At 36.9% G+C, this 25,303-nt stretch overlaps 1 pseudogene across 1 annotated transcript in view; it reads right to left on the bottom strand.

The window, feature by feature from the left end:
* The window catches only part of LOC149209127 (heat shock protein 90-5, chloroplastic-like), a 53,003-nt pseudogene extending 28,033 nt beyond the window's left edge, over window positions 1–24,970 (bottom strand). The window contains exon 1 of the transcript XR_016253080.1: window positions 24,866–24,970. The product of XR_016253080.1 is annotated as a heat shock protein 90-5, chloroplastic-like (transcript). The remainder of the gene's footprint in view (window positions 1–24,865) is intronic.
* Between the last annotated feature and the right edge of the window lie 333 nt (window positions 24,971–25,303).

The following is a 25,303-nucleotide window of genomic DNA, read 5'->3' as shown; positions in this document are numbered from 1 at the left end:
TGAAGCAGGATGGTTATCCAAGACTCTTTTAGCTTCGTCCAGGAAGGGACAGTGGTGGAGGGCATGATCGCCTTCACACAACCTACAAGGAAATTTAGATCTTCCTTTTTGTCCATTGACTTCATTTTCACTAGTTGACGGTGTACTCTCAACATGATCGACAAAGGTTGAAGACACCAGATTGTGCAAGCGGGGAGACCAGTCTCTCAAGATCCGTGGGATGCAAGGACAATCTCGATGATAGTGGTATCCTTTGCAAATGACACACGGAGATTTGGGTTTGGATGGTGCAGTGTGTGGATTTTCGCCAAATGATGCATGGTTGCCCCTTTTCGCCATTGGCTTCTTCTTCTTCTTCTCCTTCCCTTTCTTCTTCTTCTCAGTTACTTGGTTTTTAGTGTTACTAGTTTCACCAAGCGAAGAGGAAGAAGGAGAGGGAGAAACAAATGAAGTGGAAGGTGGGGGAGAAACTTCAGTATCATCTGGTTGCTAATTTGATTGCTGAGGAATTATGGTGTTTTGAATGACAGAGGTCGAGAATAGCCATACTGGCAGGCCAATTGTGAGTCCTGGAAGGGACAATGTAGCCATGTATGGAGCACCAATATCTCCCCAAGAAGAGAAAGGACTAGGATTCCCCCAAGGGGAAATCCTTGATTGGTGGACTCCATTTTCTCAACCTAAGACCAATGAGGGAACAATGATGTTATTTCGAATAAAATAAATTTTATGACGCTTTGACACAACTTTCTTTTTCAATTTTTAAGAGTCGAGAAAAAGCTAAAGATGACTCTAGTCGCCTTCGATTTTTAATGAGCCTGAAGTGACAAGTGCTCAGATGGACCTTTTCTTTTAAGGAGTCTGAAAAGGAACGAAAGTGACTACTCTAGAAATCTAGACAGAGGGATTACCAAACCAATCGCAAAACTACAATATACACCTCGGTGGTAAATTATAGAGAAATTACCGAGGACTTTACGTACGGCAGTCAATCTTCTCGAATGCTGTGTTCAGTGCATTGCAATCGATAGGGCGGCAGACACAGCTTCCTAAGGATAAAGGATATCAACCTATTGTGGTCTCCCAATATATACTCGACGGTACGTGGGAACACAAGTCCATACTAACACTTGTCATATCAAAGAGGAGGAATCACCCAACCTACAATGAAAATGATAGTTACCAGACTTTATGACGCCGGAATACGTCTCTAGCCTAAACTTCTAGATGTTGTGCGTTAGGTTCCAAAGCGTTTTTATGTTCATTGAGGTTTATTTTATAGTTGGTCTTTCTTAAGAAGTTTGCCTTTCAAGTTTCACCACCTGATGTAGATATATAATTCCTAAATATGTAATCTAAATGATAAACAGTCGTTTATTTTCTTGTAGCAATGAAAATCCTAGCTACTAAGGAAAGAAGAGTACGATTCTTTCAACATAGAGCAGAGAGCACACTAAATGTACTTTTCCTAAATCAATTTCTGCATTCAGTCTAAATGCAAATGCACATGCATGTATTTGTTTTCTATTTCCTTAATGTGAGAATGACAAAAGGAAAACTAAGTACAGATCTGAACTACTTTTCCTTAAAGTGACACTTTAGCAATTTCTTTTCAAAAACGAAAGGAAGACTAAGACGACACTTTCACTTTTGAATGGAAAACTATTTTTGACACTTCAAAGAATTGAAAATTCAAATCAAATACAATGGCAAAAGTATAATCGACTATCTAAAAGAGGAAGACTTTACAACACTCTTTTTCTTGACTGAAAACGACAATTGCGACACTTTCGAATCAAAAGACGACAGTTTGATTAAGCTACTTTTTACAAAGGATGACTGTAAATGATGAAAAATACATAAAAAAACATTCACAATTCCTTATCAATGGAGGCTGAATAATGTAAAGGAAGAAGGTTTCAATAGTAATATACTGATCAACAACAGTAAAACTACTAAATAGAGCTGAAAACAATGAAGAAAAAACCAAAATCTGGAGAGAGAAACAGTCTCATTCAATCATCGCACCTGTCCTTAAGGGAAACAGGGATGCATCTCACCTGTAGCACATGGGAGGTGCGATGCATCCAGACTTCCAATGAGAGATAGTGCGATGGTACAGGGATGAGACTGAGCTTGGTTTTCACCCACAGTTTGCAGCTAAGTTCAGGGGTTTAGGCTGAGCTTATGATAGACAGTAAACACAAAGTATAGGGGCTGATCTAATGAGATTATTGAGCTACCACAGGGCACTTAGGATGTTTGCAAGTCAGATGTTTAGTTCATAAACCATCCTAGAGATTGGCTGAAGCAACGTTGATCTACTTTGCAATTGCATAGCAAAAGCATTTCGAAGGCTAGTTGGCTTAACTTCAAGCTCCGTCTATAGTTTATAAAGCAAACAACAGTAACAAATAAACAAAATATTCACTTCCTAGTGGAGTCACCGTTTTGTTTCTGGGAAAACTAGTGTCTACTCGGATCTACTAGTCCCACTAAGATGGGTAGCTATCTTAAAAACAAACAATTCAAAGTAACTTGTGTTTTCCTTTATGAGAGATAGATGAGAGAGAAGTAGAGAGCACCGACCTTAGTCTTTCGCTTGGCTCCTTACTCGTTTCCTCTCTCATTTGATAGAGATTTCACCACTCCTTTCTCACTTGTCCCACTTCAAAGAACACCTGTAGAGTCAAAGCAAAAAAATACCATCAAAGCATAGAGATCTATAACCATAAACAATGTAGAATCAGATGTACATTAACCATACAAATGCATACACAAACGCAAGATTCAGAAATATACACGTATATGAAGGAAAACTCAAATAACTTTATTAATAGAAGTAGTAGAAGAGAGGATTACAACCCAACTGTTTGATCCAGTGCCATCCTCCCAGCATGAAAGCCCTCTTCACCTCATGAAAATCTAGATCACCCAACAATACAATGCTTCATAGAGAAACCAACAACACTTCCTTACAAAATACAAAATTCTAGCCTCTAGATCTCTAGGATGAGGGATCCATATATAGATATTTTCAGGGGGGTGAGTTAGCTTCTGGGATTTTGATTAGTGTCATTTCATTGATAGTTCTTGGTTCTAGTTGCAGATTTCATGATCTCTTACTCATCCCTGGGCAAATTCAGAGAGGCAAGTGTCATATGAGCAGTTTCTAGAAGATTCTTTGAGTTTCCACCTAGCAAACTGCCTCTGCCATTTGTCTGCTCTCGCTCATCGCACCCTACAGAAGGGCTTTTCAGTATGCATCACACCCTTTGTGTATAACAAGTGAGATGCATCGCACCCTCAGCATGGAGCAGTCTGTATGGTCAAGTTTTGACTAGTTCTGAGCATTTTTTTAGGGAGAACTTCTGGGAAATGATGTAATCAATTGATCTTGATCCTTTAGGGTATAAAACAACACTTTTAGGGGTTTAGAAGCCCTTGGTTTATGGACATATGTGATTGGGGTTACAGTGCCCAAATATGTTTCTAACAGTTGCCCCTTGCTTGGCTGACTTCTTCTTTTTCTCCTTCCCTTTCTTCTTCTTCTCGGCCACCTGGTTACTAGCATCGCTACTTTCACCAAGCGAAGAGGAAGAAGGGGAGGGAGAAACAAAAGAAGTAGAAGGCGAAGGGTCAACTTCAGTGTCAACTGGTTGCTGATTTGATTGCTGAGGAATCACGGTGTTTTGAACGACAGAGGTTGAGAATAGCCATACTGGCAGACCAATTGTGATTCCTGGAAGGGACAATGTAGCCATATACGGAGCACCAATATCTCCCCAAGAAGAAAAAAGACTAGGATTCCCCCCAAGAGGGATTCCTTGATTGTTGGACTCCATTATCTCAACCTAAGATCAACGAAGGAACAGGGATGTTATTCCGATTTAAATAAATTTTAATGACGCTTTGACACAACTTTGATTTTTCAATATTTAAGTGTCGAGAAAAAGCTAAAGATGACTCTAGTAGCCTTCGATTTTAATGAGCCTGAAGTGATAAGTGCTCAGATGGACCTTTTATTTTAAGGAGTCGAAAAGGAACGAAAGTGACTACTCTGGAAATCTAGACAGAGGGATTACCAAATCAATCGCAAAATTGCAATATACACCTTGGTGGTAAATTAAAGAGAAATTACCAAGGACTTATGTACGACAGTCAATCTTTCTGAATTCTATGTTCAGTGTATTGCGATCGATAGGGCAAAAAACATGGCTTCCTATGGATAAAGGATATCAACCTATTGTGGTCTCCCAATATATACTCGACGGTACAGGGAGCACAAGTCCGTACTAGCACTTGTCATATCAAAGAGGAGGAATCACCCAACCTTTGATGAAAATGATAGTTACTAGGTTTTATGACGCTGGAATACGTCTCTAGCCTAGACTTCTAGATTTGTTGCGTTAGGTTCTAAAGCGTTTTTATGTTCATTGAGATTTATTTTAGTGTTGATCTTGTTTAGAAGTTTGTCTTTCAAGGTTCACCACGTGATGTAGATGTAAAATTCCTAAATATTCAATCTAAAACGATAAACAGACGTTTATTTTTTTTTAGCAATGAAAATCCTAGCTACTAAGGAAAGAAGATAACAATTCTTTCAACAGAGAGCAAAGAGCACACATTAAATGCACTTTTCCTAAATCATTTTCCGCATACAGTCTAAATGCAAATGCACATGCATGTATTTTTTTTTTTATTTCCTTAATGTGAAAATGCCAAAAAGGAAAACTAAGTATAGGTCTAAATTATTTTCTTCAAAGCGACATTTCGACAATTTCTTTTCAAAATGAAAGGAAGACTAAAACGACACTTTTCGATTTCGAATAGAAAACCGCTTTCAACACTTCAAATATTAACAATTCAAATCAAATACAATGACAAAAGTACAATCGACTATCTAGAGGAGGAAGACTTTACGACACTCTTCTTTTTGACTCAAAATGACAATTACGACACTTTTGCATCAAAAAATGACAGTTCGATTAGTCTACTTTTTGACTAGAAATCGTAAATGATGGACAAATACATAAAAACTGTTGACACCTAATCCTCACGATTGGGTGAATTTATGTAAATACTTAAATTAGGAATGTGAGCAGTCATCAGGAGATGAACTGAGTAGTCACACCCTTTTGTATATAACAATAGCATACCTAATGAAATAAACGAAATCAGTTTTACTGCCTATTGGAGTTACTGCCTGGCCTGACATGGTATCAAAGCCAGTTCTCAAAATAGTTGTAACTCCCTTCATTTTTGCTACTGTGGGCTATACGCTGGTCTGAGCATTGTCCACTGAGCGCTGCCCTCTGTCGTTCTGACCTAAGCACTTTTCTGACTGACCTCTGTTCTCTGCGTTGTGTTTCATTGCCTCAACACCTCAGTCATCAACACCTCTATCCTCTGTGTTGTGTTTCATTGCCTCAATGCCTCTGTCCTCTGTCCTCTGCGTTGTGTTTCATTGCCTCAACGCCTCTGTCCAGAGCGGAAGGCAGACAAACGTTTTTCAGTGAACTGGTATTGTGTTTTACTGCATTTTGTATGCGTTTGACTGCAATCCATGTTGCGCTGGATTGCCATGGGAAATCATGATGGGATCAATGGCGTTTGACCGCTCCTCCTTGTTGCTTGGTTAATGTCCAGATTGAATGTGTATCTCCCTGTTATACCACCCTCCACTGATTAAACGTTGTTGAATTGGCTGTGTTATACACCCTCCACTGCTTGATCCATCGATTGAATTGACTGTGTTATACCACCAGTTCTCAAACAGTTGTGATACCCGCAATACCGCCTCTCCAAACCACATTGTCCTGTGATATAACATTGTCATATGGTAATGTGTATGGTAATGGTATTCAGATAGTGAATGGTGTGTGAGCGCAGCGGAAGCGTGATGAGCCCAGGACCCAGGTCTCTTCCCATGTTCGTGGTGCCAGGCGGAGATCTCATAAGTTTTGAACGTTTGTTATAAAAGTTTTGAATGTTGCTTAACATACGCTCATTATGAAATTTTTGAATGCTGCTGACATACGTTTTGAATGCTATTTCAAATAAATACGTTTGCTGTTGTTTCAAATACGTTTGCTACTGTTTCAAATAAGTTCGAATGCTGCCTGAATGGTATACGATCCAACGAATTCCATTTGCTATGAAACATTTCAAGTAATGGTATCTGGTGATTTTTGTTTGGATACCAACGCATTTTTAAATTACTGTTCAGATTGGTGCAATATTTTTTTACATGAAAACATTGGTGCGGTGAATTTCATGTGTGTAGGAATAATAATATATTATATGGAGTGATAATATATTATTTTGAATGGGAATAAAAGTGAAGATGAAATTCATTAAGTTTTTTATGGCGATATGTTATATGGTATATGGAAGGTATAGCATATATATTTGAGAAGTGGAAGGTATAACATATATATTGTTTTCTATCAGCAGAAGTAATTTTTTCTTACAGAATGCACTCAATCATCTCCATGGTAGGAATAGTTCTCACTCGCAAAGAGAACTATCCTGAATGGTCCCGAATGATAAAACACACCCTCATCTTCAATGAGTTGTGGAAAGGAGTGTGTGTCGGAGAAGGAGACAATGACCCAGTAAAGCCTACCTCAGACAAAGAGCTCGTCATTTGGAAAACAAGAACAGCAAAGATTATGCATTAATCGCAGCATCTGTAAATGAAGAGGTGAGTCGCCATATTTCGTCATATTCAACTGCCTTTGAAGCCCTACAAAAGCTGAAAGAACTCTATGACTCACATTCTGCACTTGAAGTTGTCCAACTCATGATTAAACTCTTCACTCTTGAATTGCAAAATAATGATCCTCTTGCTCTTCCATTTGAAGTAAAGTCTATAATGCATGATATCAAATCCACTAAGGTTGAATTGGATATTCCTCTTATTGCTTTTCTCAAGGCACTTTATCCTACTTACTCCAATTATCTTGAGTCATTGCAAGCAAATGGAAATCTCAAAGATATAACCTTTGACTCTCTTGTGAAAAAGTTTGTTGAAAGAGAGAAAGCTTTCGGAAAGAAGACAGCCCCTGAATCTTCTGAAGAGACTGTGTGCCTTGCTCATAAAGAAAAGCATCCTGCTCAAGATTCTACAAGAGGAAGAGGTGGACGAAGAGGAAGAGGAATATATTTCAGAGGTAGGGGGGGCAGACATTCTCAAGGAGAAAAAGCAGATTTACATTGTATTCGCTGCAAAAGAAATGGATCACATGATGCCTCTACATGCAAGCTACCATGGGACAAAATTGAGTAGAAAAGAAACCAACAGAAAGGTAAAACTGATGATACAGACAAAGGTAAAGCTCTTGAATCCGCTCACTATGTTGAGGCACAATGTAACATTGGAGTAAATGAAGACTTGTTTAATGCTTCACTTGCTTCATGGAAAAATGATTGGTTGCTTGATTCAGGAGCAACCTGCCACATGTCTCATAGAAAAGATTTTTTTGAAGATTTCACTGACAATTTTGATGGAGCAGTATACTTTGCAGATCAATCAAAAATCAAGCCATCATGGCTTGGCACAATCAGGCTTAAACTGCCTGGTCTTCCAGACTTTCTTTTGGATCATGTTCTATATCTCCCACAGCTCAAGAGAAACTTGTTGTCTTTGGTCCACATCCGCTAGCAAGGTAACTCCATTCATATGTTTGATGTCAAGCTTGAGGTAAGAAAAGCATCTGACCACTCACTTGTCATGAGGGGAATAGAAGAAGAAAGGCTTCTCAAACTGCAAGGAACCTCTGCTCATGCACAAAATTTCTCATTTATTTCTCATCATGAAGAAGGTACACTTCCATCAAGTTTATTATGGCATGCTAGATTTGGACATTTAAACTATGACAGTCTCCGCTTATTGAAGAAAAATGGTGTTGCTGGTTTGCCTACAATTCCTAGGAAACTTAAGCAATGTGATGCTTGCATTCTAAGAAAGCATAGCAAACAGTATTTTCATGATTCACATTCAAGAGCACATAGGAAACTTGAACTCATTCATTCAGATTTATGTGGTCCAATGCCTGTTCCTTCTGCAAATGGAAATAAATATATCATGACGTTTATTGATGACTACACCAGAATGTGCTGGGTTTATTTATTGAAGAACAAATCTGATGCTTTCCAAACATTCAAGAATTTTCATAAATGGATTGAAAATGATGCACAATCTCATATTGGGTCTATTCGCACTGATAATGGAAAAGAATATACATCAAATGAATTTGAAAACTATCTTCGCCGACATGGGATCAAACATCAAACAATTGTGCCTTATAATCCCCAACAGAATGGTGTAGCTGAAAGAATGAATAGAACAATCTTGAATATGGTACGATCCATGCTTTTCTTGAAAAATGTAAAGATAATGTTTTGGGCTAGTGCTGTTCTATGTGCTGCATATATAAAGAATAGATGTCCATCTAATGCTATAAGAAACAAGACTCCTTATGAATTGTGGTATGGACATGTTCCTTCGGTAAAACATCTCAGGGTCTTTGGTTCCACCTGTTATGCTTTGATACCAAAGGTACATAGAAACAAACTTGGTGCTAGAAGCCGTAACTGTATCTTCCTGGGGTATTCAAACACCTCCAAAGCATACCACCTCTATGATGAAGTAAATAAAAAGTTTGTTGTATCTAGAGATGTAATTTTTCTTGAATCATCCAAATCTGACAATGTTGTTGAGCGGCAACTTCATCACTTGGATAGATTCGCAAAAACAAAATCATTTCAAGAATTTGATAATCAGATTCCACATCTTGAAGGGGGGATTCCTATTCTAGATCAACATGTGGAATCTTCTACTGAAGAACACTCTCCCCCGAATGAAACTCCAACAATGGATGATGCTTTAAGTGATGTAATTGATAGAATTGGAAGACTCAATCTTGATTCAGTCCCAACTCAATCAACAGAACAGCCTGGACCATCTCAGAAAGGTCCCCCAAAGTGGCTGACAAAGACACTTGAAAGTGTTCATCCTGATGAAATTGGAAAAACAGGAACCAGAAATTCAAACCGGAAAAATGAAGGTGATGTAGATGACTCTAATTCACCTATTGATATGGATGTTTCTTATGATTGTGAATTGAACTTGTCTACAGATTTTGAACCAAATTCCTTTAAAGAAGCTGCTTCTCATGATGAATAGAAAGAAGCGATGCAAAAGGAGTATGATGCCCTCATAAAGAACAACACTTGGAAGTTGGTTGATCCTCCATTTGGAACCAAACCAATTAGCTGCAAGTGGGTCTACAAGAACAAGTACAAAGCTGATGGCTCACTTGACAAGCACAAAGCTAGGCTTGTGGCAAAAGTTTTTGCACAGAAGGAAGGGGTCGATTATGAGGAAACTTTTGCCCCCACATCAAAATGGGCCACCATCCGGACACTCTTTGCACTAGCAGCTCAAAACGGTTGGAAAGTCCATCAAATGGATGTAAAAATTGCCTTCTTGAATGGAGATCTAAAAGAGAATGTTTTTATGTCCCAGCCTGAAGGATTTGCTGTGAAAGTACATGAACATGAAGTATGCAAACTTGTGAAGTCCTTGTATGGCTTCAAACAAGCACCACGAGCCTGGTATGAAAAACTAGCTGAGCATCTTCTGAAACTCAACTTCAATCATTTTGATCTTGATGATGCAACTTTATTTGTCAAGAAAGTTGGAAAAACAGTTGTATATCTTGTGGTATATGTAGATGATCTTTTAATGACAAGGAACAATGAAAGCTACATTGCATCCATAAAGAAGGAATTGGGGAAAAGTTTTGAAATGACTGACTTGGGCTATGTTCATTACTATCTTGGCATTGAAGTAACCCAACATCCAAAGTCCATATTTCTTTCTCAAAAGAAATACATTGGAGATTTGTTAAACAGATTTGGCATGACAGAGTGCAATCCTCTTACTACTCCAATGGAACAAAACTTAAAGCTCACATCTATTGAAGGAAAGGAATTTGAGGACGCAACAAAGTATAGAGAGCTTGTAGGTAGTCTCAACTACCTTACTACTACCAGACCAGACATTTCATTTGCTGTTGGAATCCTCTCCAGGTTTATGCAAAAGCTTTGTGAGGGACATTGGTCTGCTGCAAAAAGAGTTCTAAAGTACTTGAAGGGAACTCAAGACTTTGGAATCAAGTACACACAGGTGGATGACTTCAGTTTGATCGGATACTCTAATTCAGACTTCGATGGAGACAAAGAAACTGGGTTATCTACTTCAGGATATGCTATGAGTCTTGGATCAGGAGCTATCTCCTAGAGATCACGCAAACAAACAGTTCCAGCAGATTCCACAACAGAAGTAGAATACGTGGCAGCAGCTGAAGCAACAAAAGAAATTGTGTAGCTCAAGAAAATTCTTGAAGATTTGCAGGTAAAACAAGTACAATCAACTCCACTCATGATTGACAACACCTCTGCAATAAAGTTGGCCAAGAACCCAAAGTTCCATGATCGAACAAAGCACATCAATACTAAATATCATCTGATCTGACATCATGTTGAGGCCAAAACAATCCATCTCCGTCATTGTTCCACAAATGAGAAAATTGCAGACATCTTCACCAAAGCGCTTGGAAGAGAAAAGCTTGAAAGATTCAGAACGATGCTTGGACTCACCAACATCCCTTCAGATTAAGGGGGGGAATGTTGACACCTAATCCTCACGATTGGGTGAATTTATGTAAATAGTTAAATTAGGAATGTGAACAGTCATCGAGAGATGAACTGAGCAGTCACACCCTTTTGTATATAACAATAGCATACCTAATGAAATAAACGGAATCAGTTTTACTGCCTATTGGAGTTACTGCCTGGCCTGACAAAAACATTTATCAATCCTAATCAATGGAGGCTAAACAATGTAAAGGAAAGAGGCTTCAGCAATGAGATACTGATCATAAGCAGCAAAACAACTGAATAGAGCTGAAAACAAGGAGGAAAAACCCAAATTTCAAAGAGAGAAACAGTATAACTCAGTCATCGCACCTGTCCTTCAGGAAAACAAGGATGCATCTCACTTGCTACACACGGGAAGTGTGATGCATACAGGCTTCCAGTTACAGACAGTGAGATGGGTGAGGGAGCGAAACTGAGTTGGGTTTTTGCTCAAAATTTGCAGCTAAGTTTAGTGATTTAGGCTGAGGTATGATGAACAGTACAAGAAAAGTACAGGGTTATGATCTTAGGAGGTTATTGAGCTACCATAAGGGCATTTAGGATGTTTGTAAGTTAGATGTTCAGTTCATAAACCAGCCCAGAGATTGACTGAAGCAACATTCATCTACTTTGCACTTGCATAGCAAGAGCAGTTCGAAGGCTATCTGGCTAACTTCAGGCTCCTTCTATAGTTTATAAAGCAAAGAACAGTAACAAACAAACAAACTAATCACTTCCCAGTGGAGTCGCCATTTTGTTTATGGGCAAACTAGTGTCTTTTCGATCTACTAGGCCCACTAAGATTGGTAGCTATCTTAGAAACAAACAATCAAAGCAATTTGTGATTTCCTTTATGTATGATAGATAAGAGAGAAGTAAGAGGACCAACGTAGATCTTCCGCTTGATTCCTTGCTTGATTTCTCTCTCCCTTGATAGAGCTTGCAACTCCTCTCCTACTTGTCCCACTTTAGAGAATACCTATAGAGACAAAGTAACAAAACGCCAGCAAAGCGTCTCGATCTATAATATCATAAACAATGAAGAATCAGAAATACATTGATCATACAATTGCATTTACAAATAACAAGATTCACAAATACATGATTGTATGGAGGAAAACTCAAAGAACTTTATTAATAATAGAAAAAGAAGAGAGGATTACAACCCAACTATCTGATCCAACATCATCCTCCCTATTATCACTGTAAAACTTCCTTAAAAAGTTTGGACAACTTACATGGTTTCTCAATTCTTGTATCAGTCATGGTCAATTCATGGTCAAGTCATTTTTATGTTTTAGAGTCTAAGTCATAGGGTTAGAGTCTCAGGTCCATCTTCAAATAAAGTTTGATAGCCTCATTCCATGTCCTAGAAGCCTCACCATGTGTTTAGAAGACATATCTCACATAATTTTGGAGAAATTTTTGAAACTAGATACGAATCCACGTTTTCGTAGCGCAGACAGTGTAAAAATCATGTTTTGCGCTACGAAATTAGTGTTTTCATAGCGCTACGAAACCCCTGTAGCAGCCTGTTTTAGCAGAAAAAACTCTGTTTTCTGCGTTTACTAGTAAATTTCCAGAAGGGGTTCTAAGCCGCTGAAAACTTAATTTTGAAAACTGAAAGAGGCTTTTATTCCTAACATACCAAACTACAAAAACCTCTTTCATTTTCTTCAAATCCATTCTGAGGTGGGAGGAATTTATGATCAAACTTGCGCTACGAAACTGCTGTAGGTGCAAGTTTTCCACAGGCATATTTCTCTGTTTTACACCTGTTTTTCAAAATCAGTTTCTGGTCACATGAAAGGGTATTTTGGAATTCTGAAGGAGGTTTATCTTCATCAACTCTCCTACTACAATAACCTATCTAAATTTATTCATAAGTGTTTTCAGTTGGGATATACTAAGCTTTCATTGAGACCCTACTTTCAGAAAACGGATTTTTTCCTGTTTGCCACGTGTTTTTCAAGGACAGTTTCGGGACAGCTGGAGAAATTTTTTAAAAAACTAGGAGAGGTTTTTGTTCTGGACAACATGGGATACAAAAACCTCCTTCAGTTTCGTAAAATGTGTCATGGATGAAGAGATAAAGGCTCTGTCCCACGTGTCATTTTCAGGGATCCTAAACCTAAAAACAAGGAAACATGTTCCCTAATTTCTAGGGTTTGTCTTCAACAGTCAGATGACCACGTGGGAGGCTTCATCAAATTCGACTTCTTGAGGTTGCAAGTTGTCAAATAATGCTTTAAATGCTTAGATAAGGTTGTTGAATCATGATAAGGAGTTACACTCCTAGTTGTATTAGGTCTCTAGGACTGCTAGTTAGGTGTCATTTGCATTTAATAATTAGTTTTATGTATAAATAGGTGTCATAGTAGGATGAATTCGAATTTCCCTCATGATGGAGGAAGGAATCCAAGCATGTAAAGAGCTCTATATATAGCAGAAGAGCTGATGTACAAAGGGTTGGGAAATTTCATGTAAAAGGTTGTATTTGGCCTATGTAAGACTCATTTTCAGTTATACATGCTTGACTTTACTTCTCAGGATTCATGAAGGATTTTTTAGGTTCAGAATATGTGTTGTTGTCCTTTTCTTAATTCTTACAGTGGTATGGATGTATAATCACTCAGAATTCACTGAATGTGCTTTGACTTCCTGTATGCATCTATAAACTGTGTGGTTCCATATGAGTTTATGTTCTGAATGTTTAAATGCGGAATGCCCTGACTTCCATGTAAGGTTGAGTTCATTGTTATATTGAGGTGTTTTTGACTCCATAAGCCCAATGGATGTTTACTGATCATGTTCAACCATTCATATTTTTCACTTGTTTCATAGAGTTAGCCATCTAATCTTTATCAAAATCATTAACCTTTGAGAGAGCCCTCTTAGGTTGAGGAGGCTAAGCCTCAGCCAAAAGTTGGTTTGAAAGAGTTACATAAGGTCTTCCTGATCAGAAGCCTATCAGGGGCATGATTTTGTGATAACATTTTGGTGCGTCTGCCGGGAGTCTGAAGATTATTCATTCCCGAAATCAATGGCTGAACTTCTGAAGGTAGCAGGAGCTCAGACATCTTTTTGAGGCTGCAAAACTACCTTGGCAACTCCACACATCAAATAAGAAATTGGAAGGTGACTCAACTGCTAGAAGATCAGTAGCTTGATGAAGTTTCAAGATGAGTTCCACTGCAAGAATGAATGCCAGGTATGCTCCTATGAATCGGTCTCATATCCCTGGTTTTCCAAATCCTATGCCAAAGGTTGATTGGTTAGAGGATCTTCCAATATTCAAAGATGAAAAGAAAGATAATGCTGCTCTTCATTTGGTTAGGTTTCATATGCATGTACGCAGTCTTAAGGTTAATTTCCCTGAAGATTGTCTCATGAGGATGTTTATGACCACTTTAGAAGGAGAAGCATGGTCTTGGTATAAAAGTTTGGAAAATGGTTCATTATATTCTCTTTCTGATTTCCATGATGTGTTCTATGACATGTATAAAGAGTGTCATCCCTCCTTATTGCTGGTCAAAGATTGTTGTAAACATCCTACGAGTTTTATTCAATATTTGGAGGATTGTTATGAGGATGATGAATTTATGGATGAAGAAATTTTAGAGGCTCTTCATAACAATGCATTTCAACACCAAGAAGAAAGTATAACATCCCATGAAACGCAGCATGAAGAGCAGCAGGGGTTTACTTGTGAAAACCATGTTTCATCCTTTGATATGAATGAAGAGATGCAGCAATATTCTCAGTCTTCGAATCATAATGAAGATAAAAATGATTGCAAACACCAAGAAGAAGTACTGGAAGATAGCTTTTATAACCCTCAGGAAGAAGAAAAGGTTGTTCATTTTTGTAATTCCTTGCAGCAGCTTGCATCAAAGAATGATCTTTATAATGAAGAAAATTACATTGTTTGTGGGCATCATTTAGAAAGGCAGTTGGATAGCATATCAAATAAATCTTGTGTGGTTGAGAATCAGTTGTCTGAGGATTTAGAGTGTTATGATGGTCATCAAAATAATCATGTCTTCTTTGACCCTATAAGTGAATACATGGCAAAGCTTTGCACACCAGTATTTCATTTTCATTTGCATTATGAAGATCAGGTACATTATAAGTTGATTTGGTCATCTCACTATCATGGTTATTTTGAGGTTGAATGCAGTCAAGAGCCTCCAATATCAGAAAGAACAATTGATTGGCTTTATTGGAAGTTTCATGTTCCTTGAGCTACAAGTGGAGATTGCAGCTGATAGGGTAGGTAGGAATGTGCAAATAAGCTCAGGGTAGGTTGACTGAGCATCTGTTTCAGTAGGTGCAGTTGGAATTCTTCATTCAGAAATAATTAAAGGCTTGAGGAGCAAATTGGACAGAAGTTCAAAGTTTTCTTCTAGTGGATGGATAGCGGCACTGGAGCTACAGGTTCTTAATGTACCACAAGGGCACACTATCCCTAGTGGAGCCACTGTTATCACTGTAAAACTTCCTTAAAAAGTTTGGACAACTTACATGGTTTCTCAATTCTTGTATCAGTCATGGTCAAGTCATGGTCAAGTCATTTTTATGTTTTAGAGTCTAAGTCATAGGGTTAGAGTCTCAGGTCCATCTTCAAATAAAGTTTGATAGCCTCATTCCATGTCCTAGAAGCCTCACCATGTGTTTAGAAGACATATCTCACATAATTTTGGAGAAATTTTGAAACTAGCTACGAATCCACGTTTTCGTAGCACAGACAGTGTAAAAATCATGTTTTGCGCTACGAAATCAGTGTTTTCATAGCGCTACGAAACCCCTGTAGCAGCCTGTTTTAGCAGAAAAAACTTTGTTTTCTGCGTTTACTAGTAAATTTCCAGAAGGGGTTCTGAGCCGCTGAAAACTTAATTTTGAAAAATGAAAGAGGCTTTTATTCCTAACATACCAAAATACAAAAACCTCTTTCATTTTCTTCAAATCCATTCTGAGTTGGGAGGAATTTATGATCAAAATTGCGCTACGAAACTGCTGTAGGTGCAAGTTTTCCACAGGCATATTTCTCTGTTTTACACCTGTTTTTCAAAATCAGTTTCTGGTCACATGAAAGGGTATTTTGGAATTCTAAAGGAGGTTTATCTTCGTTGACTCTCCTACTACAATAAACTATCTCAATTTCTTCATAAGTGTTTTCAGTTGGGAGATACTAAGCTTTCATTGAGACCCTACTTTCAGAAAACGGATTGTTTCCTGTTTGCCACGTGTGTTTCAAGGACAGTTTCTGGATAGCTGAAGAAATGTTTTAAGAAACCAGGAGAGGTTTTTGTTCTGGACAACATGGGCTACAAAAACCTCCTTCAATTTTGTAAAATGTGTCATGGATGAAGAGATAAAGGCTCTGTCCCACGTGTCATTTTCAGGGATCCTAAACCTAAAAACAAGGAAACATGTTCCCTAATTTCTAGGGTTTGTCTTCAGCAGTCAGATGACCACGTGGGAGGCTTCATCAAATTCGACTTCTTGAGGTTGCAAGTTGTCAAATAATGCTTTAAATTCTTAGATAAGGTTGTTGAATCATGATAAGGAGTTACACTCCTAGTTGTATTAGGTCTCTAGGACTGCTAGTTAGGTGTCATTTGCATTTAATAATTAGTTTTATGTATAAATAGGTGTCATAGTAGGATGAATTCGAATTTCCCTCATGATGGAGGAAGGAATCCAAGCATGTAAAGAGCTCTATATATAGCAGAAGAGCTGATGTACAAAGGGTTGGGAAATTTCATGTAAAAGGTTGTATTTGGCCTATGTAAGACTCATTTTCAGTTATACATGCTTGACTTTACTTCTCAGGATTCATGAAGGATTTTTTAGGTTCAGAATATGTGTTGTTGTCCTTTTCTTAATTCTTACAGTGGTATGGATGTATAATCACTCAGAATTCACTGAATGTGCTCTGACTTCCTGTATGCATCTATAAACTGTGTGGTTCCATATGAGTTTATGTTCTGAATGTTTAAATGCTGAATGCCTTGACTTCCATGTAAGGTTGAGTTCATTGTTATATTAAGGTGTTGTTGACTCCATAAGCCCAATGGATGTTTACTGATCATGTTCAACCATTCATATTTTTCACTTGTTTCATAGAGTTAGCCATCTAATCTTTATCAAAATCATTAACCTTTGAGAGAGCCCTCTCAGGTTGAGGAGGCTAAGCCTCAGCCAAAAGTTGGTTTGAAAGAGTTACATAAGGTCTTCCTGATCAGCAGCCTATCAGGGGCATGATTTTTTGATAACACTCCCAACATCAAAGCTCTCTTCACCTCATGAAAAGCAAGATCACCGAACCATACAATGTTCCTTCTCAAAGAGAAACCAACAACACTTCCTTACAAATTACAAAATTCCAGCCTCTAGATCTCTGAGATGAGGGATCCTTTTATAGATGTCTTGCAAAGGTGTGAGTCAACTCTGGGTTTTTGATTAGTGTCATTCCATTGATAGTTCTTGCTTCCACTTGGAGATTTCATTGATTTCTTACTCATCCCTGGTGAATTTAGAGACACAACTGTCATAGGAGAAGTTTATAGAAGATTCCACGAGCATCCACCTAGCAAAGTGTCTCAGCCATTTGTCCATTCTCGCTCATCGCACCCTACAGAAGGCCTCTTCAGTATGAATCACACCTGGCTAGAGTAGCAACCAGTATGCATTACACCTTGACCAAGGAGTAGTTAGTATGGTCTAGTTTTGTCCAGTTCTGAGTGGTTTTTTAGGTGGAACTTCTGGGAAATTATGTAATCATTTGACCATGATCCTTTAGGGTATGAAGCAACACTTTTAGGGGTTAAAGAGCCCTTGGTTTATCGACATATTTGATTGGGGTTGAAATGCCCAAATATGTATATAACAGTGTGCGAGCCGCAATAGTGCTACGATGAGGTTAAGGGCACAGCGTGAACCGTCGTGCTTACACAGAGATTAGCCAAGCTGCAGGAGGCTAAGAAGTTGAAAGAAAAGTTGGACACATCGTTGCACAAGGAAGCAGTGATGAAGGCGAGACTAAAGCCCTGGCTAGAGGAAGCTTACATAGTCACAGGAAATATCGAAGGCAAGCTTATGACTCTGCAGGCAACACAACAAAAGCTTTAGGCTAACAACGCGGGAGTAGTGACCGAGCAGACAATGGAAGACGTGAAGTAGGCAGTAGCTCAGTGCATGGGCGAGGTAGCGGTCATACGGGTCGAGTTGGAAGGGCTTCGCGCAAAGATCTCCACACTTACTGAGTGACTCGAGGGCGAGTCATGATGTTTGTGTTGGGGGCCTGTTGGGAGCGAGATCCCCCAAGGACAGTTTTGGGGCTAAAAGCCCATGTTTGAGTCAAATTTTGTAATAAAATTGTAAAGTCTCCACATTTTGTGGTTGCGGAGTGTGAAGATGTCATAAGTCATAAAGGGTTGTCCGCCCTTAGTTTTGTAAAGTAAAGTCAGCTGTAAGAGATCTACCCATGGTCCATGGACCATGGGATTGTATAAAAAGAGCTAAGCTCTAAGTAGTTTTAGGGACACAGAATGTAAAAAAGTCATAGCTCTGAAGTAAGAAGTCTAAGTCTTGGGTTGTAGCGTAGGTAGAGGCTCTGCAGCTAAGTGTGCAAAGGCCTAGGGTAGAAGTATGCAGCTGAGTGCACAGACCCCTGCAGTTGTGTCGCAGCGTAAATAGAATCTGTAATCACTTCGAAGACATCAATAAAGAGAGATATTCTGCAATTTTTGTGTCTTTGTTCTGTTAATGCATCTTGTCGTCTTATGTATGAATTTCCTTTATTATGCTTATATGATACGCGAATGAATGCAATTACATTGGAAAACTGAACACAATTACGGATATCTGTTTACGCGGTGTTAACTATAATTGTTGATAAAGATAAGCAAGTCACTTACATTAATTAGGGAATATGCACGGTATGCTGCCATAACAGCGCGAAAGTACCTGAGTAGCAAGTTAGGGCTGCGCGAAGGTCGATCATACCCTTTCGCGGAGGTATTGAAGGGTGGAATAAGGGGCTAGTCTGGCAGCCCTATAGCTAAGTGACCTGCACGAAGGCAAGGATAGAGGAAATTAACTGGCATCACAACCATCTCAGGGTGTGGAAACTTGGTTCCAGCATCCCCCCATACTGCTTCGGGTGAGACTTCAGTCTATGCTCTGCGAGCTGATGCCGAAAGTGCCAGTAGTGTAGGGATTTCTTTGGCTAAATAACGTTGAACCTGGGTCAGGCCCCCTCAAGCAAACAGTGACCCCTAGATTCTTAACTGCTTAGTGTGTCTTCATCTCAAAAGTTATGGCTATGTGAAATGAATGAAATTCTCAGATAATTGAACTTTGCATCTTTTTATCTATTGTCACTCTCATTAAGTCTTGAAACTGCAAGTTGTTGATGATTTGGACTTGGTGAATGATTAAAGGAAAAATATTTACAACGACAAGGAATGAACCAATTTTTCCTAGCCAATAATATCTTAAGATAATTTATTTAATATCCTTGGCACTAATTCCTCTTCAGCCAAGAATTTTCTCAATGGTTACAATAGTGTTGATAGCTCTTCTTTGTGATATGATGCAATAGAGCCATTGAGTACAATAATGTTGATATCTCTTCTTTGCAATCTAATGACACCCCTCTGTTGTGGCCACAACACCCCCCCTTGATTTTAAAAATTAATTACAAGGCCCTCATTAGACATTTTGGAAATTTCTTCTTTATATTCCATTTGTTTGGTTGATACTTGCTCTTATTTTAATTGATCGGATTTTTTCCCACTTGATATTCTAAGGTTTGATAAGTCCTAGCATATATTTTATCCCAATCCTTGAGGGTGTCACTTTCGTTGCTTTGGCTTTGTCGATTCTTGTTCATTGGTTCTAATCTCCCCATCTACTTTCGCTCCTTTAAGAGTTCTTTGATGATTTATTGTTCTTGTGGTTTTGATGTACATTGTATTTGGATTACTTTCGTCATTTTGGTGCCTTGCTTTGATCAATTCCTACTTTGGGTTGTTTGGTCTTGGTTCAAATTGTTGTTCACATGAAATTCCCATAATTCATATTAGTTAAGAAAATATGTACATATAACGATAAATAAATTGTATCATATATTAAGACTATTTTAATAAACATTAGTATGCCATGTTATAAACTTTATATGTATCTTATTTATGAATATACACATACTTTATTTAATACATAATATTATACAAATAAAGTATTCATTGCAAATATATAACCATATTAGAAACTATAATATAATTTGTATTATAAAATATAACCCACATGGTATTCGTTATAATGTATTATTTTACATGTTGTATCCATATTATTATACACCCATGCATATAACACATTCAATTTTGCCTTTGATTGTTTATTAGTTTGTCTTTGACCAAAAATTTATGATGTTTATCCATGGTTTAACATTAGGAATTCGATTTTTATTCCTTTTTATTATTATTGAAATTTATTTATTTGTAAGGTGATTGGTTGAGGTCTTATTATGGTTGTTTAGTAACTTCCATTTTTATTAGTTACTAATTTTTTATTTTTAGTTTTATTTCTTTTTTATTTAACTTTTTGATTTTTTTCTTTTTCTTTTTCTATTATTTCTATTTTCACAATATTTTCAATTAAAGGTGACTTATTATTATATTAAAAACATATTTTAATAAATTTAATTATAGACAATTATATATATATATATATATATATATATATATATATAAAACACACACATATAGATTTGTGTATTTTAATATAAACAATATTAGTTAATCATATTTCTTAATTTTTGGTGATGGTATTCAATATAATATTTTATTAGTTGTTTTATTTTTGTAATTAAATCTTTGCCTTTGTTATTTTTTTGTTTCATTAAGCTATATTTAAGCTAAACCGCAAGTACTAACTAATATGTAACCCTTGTTTATATATGTAATAATATGTAATGTTTGTTACATTATATATATATATATATATTAAACTACATAAAACAAAAAATTAAGTAAAATCTATAATTCATATATGTAAACATAATTAATGGAAAATCAACACATAGCATGTTTGTTTCTATGACAATGAAATGAGGAAAATTATACAACATCAAATGAAAATGAAAATTCCAATGGTGTAGCTTTTAAATTGCATGATGAAATAATTAATTAACTATTCATATAAATTGGAGAGTCCCCCATGCGTTGTTCAGTATTTACTTGGAAGATTTATATGAATTTGCAAATCCTGGCTCAAACTTTATTTGAAGTTTGGAAATATCATTATCTTAGTCACTGTTGTGGTGCTTGAAATTGTGATTTTCATCTAGAGAAGATAAAATAGACATACACCGCGTAAGGCATTGAGATTAACCTTAAGTAAGATGACACTGCCTAGAACTTGGACATATGGGAGGCTTCCATTAGATATATTTGAAGTTGAACTTGTTTCTAGTCGCATAGGGAAGGTGTACTATTTGTCTTTGGGATTAACAAATGAATGAAAAGTTGTAGCATTTACCAGTTTGTGGACATGCCTTCCATTTGGATTGCATTGATAAGTGGATTTCAAACAAGACCACATGCCAAATTTGTCTCCCTTCTCTAGGTAGCTAAATTTGTTCCTCTAGATTTGGCAACACCACTTGCAATTACCCATCTAACTCATGAACTAGTTGAAGTGATACCTCATACATGGCATCACTAGAAGGAAATTCCATGGAAAAAGTACCTACAAAAGAAAGGTTGAATATCCCTAATGTAGTAAGAGAGTATCTCAACAGACCAAGAGATGAATGAACTGGTCAAGCCATCGATATAATAAACTTGAATATGCAAGAAATTGAGTATAGTACTAGAAGATTTCCAGTAGATGAAAGTTTGAGAATAAAACCATATTGTCTATATTGCATTAATCTTAATGGAACATACCTAGAATAGGATTAGTGCTCTATCTAGGTATTTTACCATGTTATCATCTATATCCAATTTTGAAACATCATTAATACAAAATATTTGGTATGATTGTCACAAGTAGCATTTGTAAATTTGGTGGTAATGAGTTCAATCCCTCAGGGTTGATAGTACATGGTTGTTTTTCTAACATAGTAGAAATCATTCACAAGTTTCGTTAGTTGGGAGCTTAATCACATGTGATTAAATGTATAACCTACTTTTCTTTTTGGGTGCATCAACTTCAATGTGAGCTAATTGTGTTTGCTTCAAGGATGTTGAATGGGTTTGGTGTATTAATGGCTAAACATCTTTAGATGGAAGCCTCTCCTTTGATGTTGATGACAACTATGCCATTTATCTCTTTTTCTCTTCATTATGTTTTAAGAATAATGATCAACATTTTCATGTCTAAGGTCATCCTTTCACATGAATTTCCTTCTACCATATGATTAGGGTTGTCATCTGATACTTTTTGTTTTTGGAGCATGAGGTTTGAAGGCCCATCTACATAAGGTGGATTTTGATCAACAACTTGACAATGTGGAATGGACATAATGACATTTAAAGAACTTGGATTAAACACACACACACACACAGACAATATGACTAATACCACAATATGTATAAAATAAATAAGAGTAATTAGTTTATCTACAACTGTCATGGTAGGAGATTCCAAACTTAGTAGACTGGGAAAGAGGAAATTTTAGTTCTTGTTCTATTATTGGATATAAATATGAATTTTATTTAACAAAGTTTGTAAAATACTAAAGGTTAATTGATTTTAACATAAAAGGGTTAATTGATTTTAACCTAAAATAATTTAAAGAACAATTGGCTTGACATCATGTTTTCAGCAGTGATAAAATGTGAGGAGAGGGGACTTGAAAAGGGGTTCAATAATTTTTAGGAGAGAAGCTATGGGAATTTGTAATTTCATGTAGAGATTGAAATGATGTAATTATTAAAATCAATCACTAAAGATTCCAGTTTTCAACAAATTGTCACATTTTCTTTTTTCTAGTGTGAGTTTTTTTGCATTTCAAAGCATTTTTCTTCTTATATATTTCTAGTGTTCAAATTAATTTAGTACGATAAAAAATGTGCAAGACATCTCTGAATATGCTTGGTTAATTTAAGATGATGAAATTAGTGTAGAAACAATTTGTTTTGGGCACACTTTCAAAATTTATTTGCTATCCATGTAGTATAAGTTTGGGCATTGAGAAGGATATATATATTGGTGACCCCTAGATTCTTAATTGCTTAGTGTGTCTTCATCTCAAAAGTTATGGCTATGTGAAATGAATGAAATGATCAGATAATTAACTTTGCCTCTTTTTATCTATTGTCACTCTTATTAAATTTTGAAATTGCAAGTCGTTGATGATTTGGACTTGGTGAATGGTTAAAGGAAAAATATTTACAGCAACGAGGAATGAACCATTTTTCCTAGCCAATAATATCTTAAGATAATTTATTTAATGTCCTTGGCACTAATTCCTCTTCAACCAAGAATTTTCTCAATGGTTATAATAGTGTTGATAGCTCTTCTTTTTGATATGATGCAATAGAGCCATTGAGTACAATAATGTTGATATCTCTTCTTTGCAATCTAATGACACCCCTCTATTGTGGCCACAATACCGCCCCTTTATTTTGAAAATTAATTACAAGGCCCTCATTGGAAATTTTGGAAATTTCTTCTTTAAATTCCATTTGTTTGGTTGATACTTGCTCTTATTTTCTTTGATCGGATTTTTTCCCACTTGATATTCTAAGGTTTGATAAGTCCTGGCATATATTTTCTCACAATCCTTGAGGGTGTCGCTTTCGTTGCTTTGGCTTTGTTGGTTCTTGTTCATTGGTTCTAATCTCCCCATCTACTTTCGCTCCTTTAAGAGTTCTTTGATGATTTACGGTTCTCGTGGTTTTGATGTATTTGGATTACTTTCGTCATTTTGGTGCCTTGCTTTGATCAATTCCTACTTTGGGTTGTTTGATCTTGGTTCAAATTGGTGTTCACATGACATTCCCATAATTCATATTAGTTAAGAAAATATGTAAATATGTACATATAACTATAAATAAATTGTATCATATATTAAGATTATTTTAATAAATATTAATATGCCATGTTATAAAATTTATATGTATCTTATTTATGAATATACACATACTTTATTTAATACATAATACTGTACAAATAAAGTACTCATTGTAAATATATAACGATATTACAAACTATAATATAATTTGTATTATAAAATATAACCTACATGGTCTTCTTTATATGTATTATTTTACATTTTGTATTGTATAACACACTCAATTTTGCCTTCGACTGTGTATTAGTTTGTCTTTGACAAAAAAATTATGATGTTTATCCATGGTTTAACATTAGGAATTCAATTTTTATTATTTTTTATTATTATTGAAATTTATTTGTTTGTAAGATGATTGGTTGTGGTCTTATTATGGTTTGTTTAGTAACTTCCATTTTTATTAGTTACTAATTTTTTGTTTTTAGTTTTATTTCCTTTTTATTTAACTTTTTGATTTTTTCTTTTTCTTTTTTATGTTATTTCTATTTTCACAATATTTTCAATTTAAGGTGACTTATTATTATATTAAAAACATATTTTAATAAATTTAATTTTATATCTATATATATATATATATATATATATATATATATAAGGATTGAGGGAGATAGCTCTGAGGTGCGATGGAGAGTACGTCTGACCCTTCATGGATACAGCACAAGGCTGCAGATGGCAGATTAGGGTGTACACACGTAGCTCGCCTGGTCTGGGGCTACTCCTTTACCTTAACCCTGGCAACATTTCGGAAAGGGTTTACATTTTTACTGTGTCGTTTTTACCATTCTGCTTCCCGCCCATTGCCTAGGTTCGGGTCACCTACGCTTTCTCCTCTTGTAGCTATCTTGGCAGTTACTCACAAGCAGTTAGCATTTTTGTACCCCCGACAACCATGGACCTCAATCTTGTTGATTACTCAGAGAACTCGCTGGCGGAGGGCTCTATCTGGACAACCCCGCACTCATCTAAGGAAGACTATGTTCTATTTAGCTGCGAACTGAGTGAGGCCATTGCCGACTTACCTCTGTTTTTGGGGCCTTCTATCCACCCGGTGATTCTGCCGGACGACCCCCTGACCTGACCGTCTCTTTCCTCGCCCCCGCCATCACCTTCTTCGTTAGGGTTTTCCTCCGGTTGCCTAAACCCTAACCCTACGGAGACCTGTGTAGGTCTTACCCACATCCCTTCATCTTCTAGTCATGCTTCTGGTTTGCCCAACTTGTCAACCCCAGCAGCCTCGGTGCCCCCAACCACGTCTCATCTCCCCATCCCTTCCTCTGGAAGCTTCACAAACATACCTCCTTTATTGGAAGCCCTCCCATCTGCACTTTCCCATCCACTCGAGGATCCTCCTGTCTCTGGAATTAGACTTGCTCCAAAGGAGGACTCATTAGCTTGTGAGTCTTAGTTTAGCTTGGCTTTTTAGTTCTTTAGCTTGGAGTTTGTAGTTCTTCCTTGATGGCTTTGGAAAGCTTTGGAGAGCTTTGTTGTACTTTGTAATTTTGAAGAATTTGA

Source organism: Pinus tabuliformis, chromosome 1_2 (assembly GCF_031772625.1).
Source record: "Pinus tabuliformis cultivar Carrire ecotype Pingquan chromosome 1_2, CPIR1, whole genome shotgun sequence".
NCBI classification, from domain to species: domain Eukaryota; kingdom Viridiplantae; phylum Streptophyta; class Pinopsida; order Pinales; family Pinaceae; genus Pinus; species Pinus tabuliformis.
Note: the sequence above shows the minus strand (reverse complement) of the source record. Positions and strands in the feature narration are given on the sequence as shown.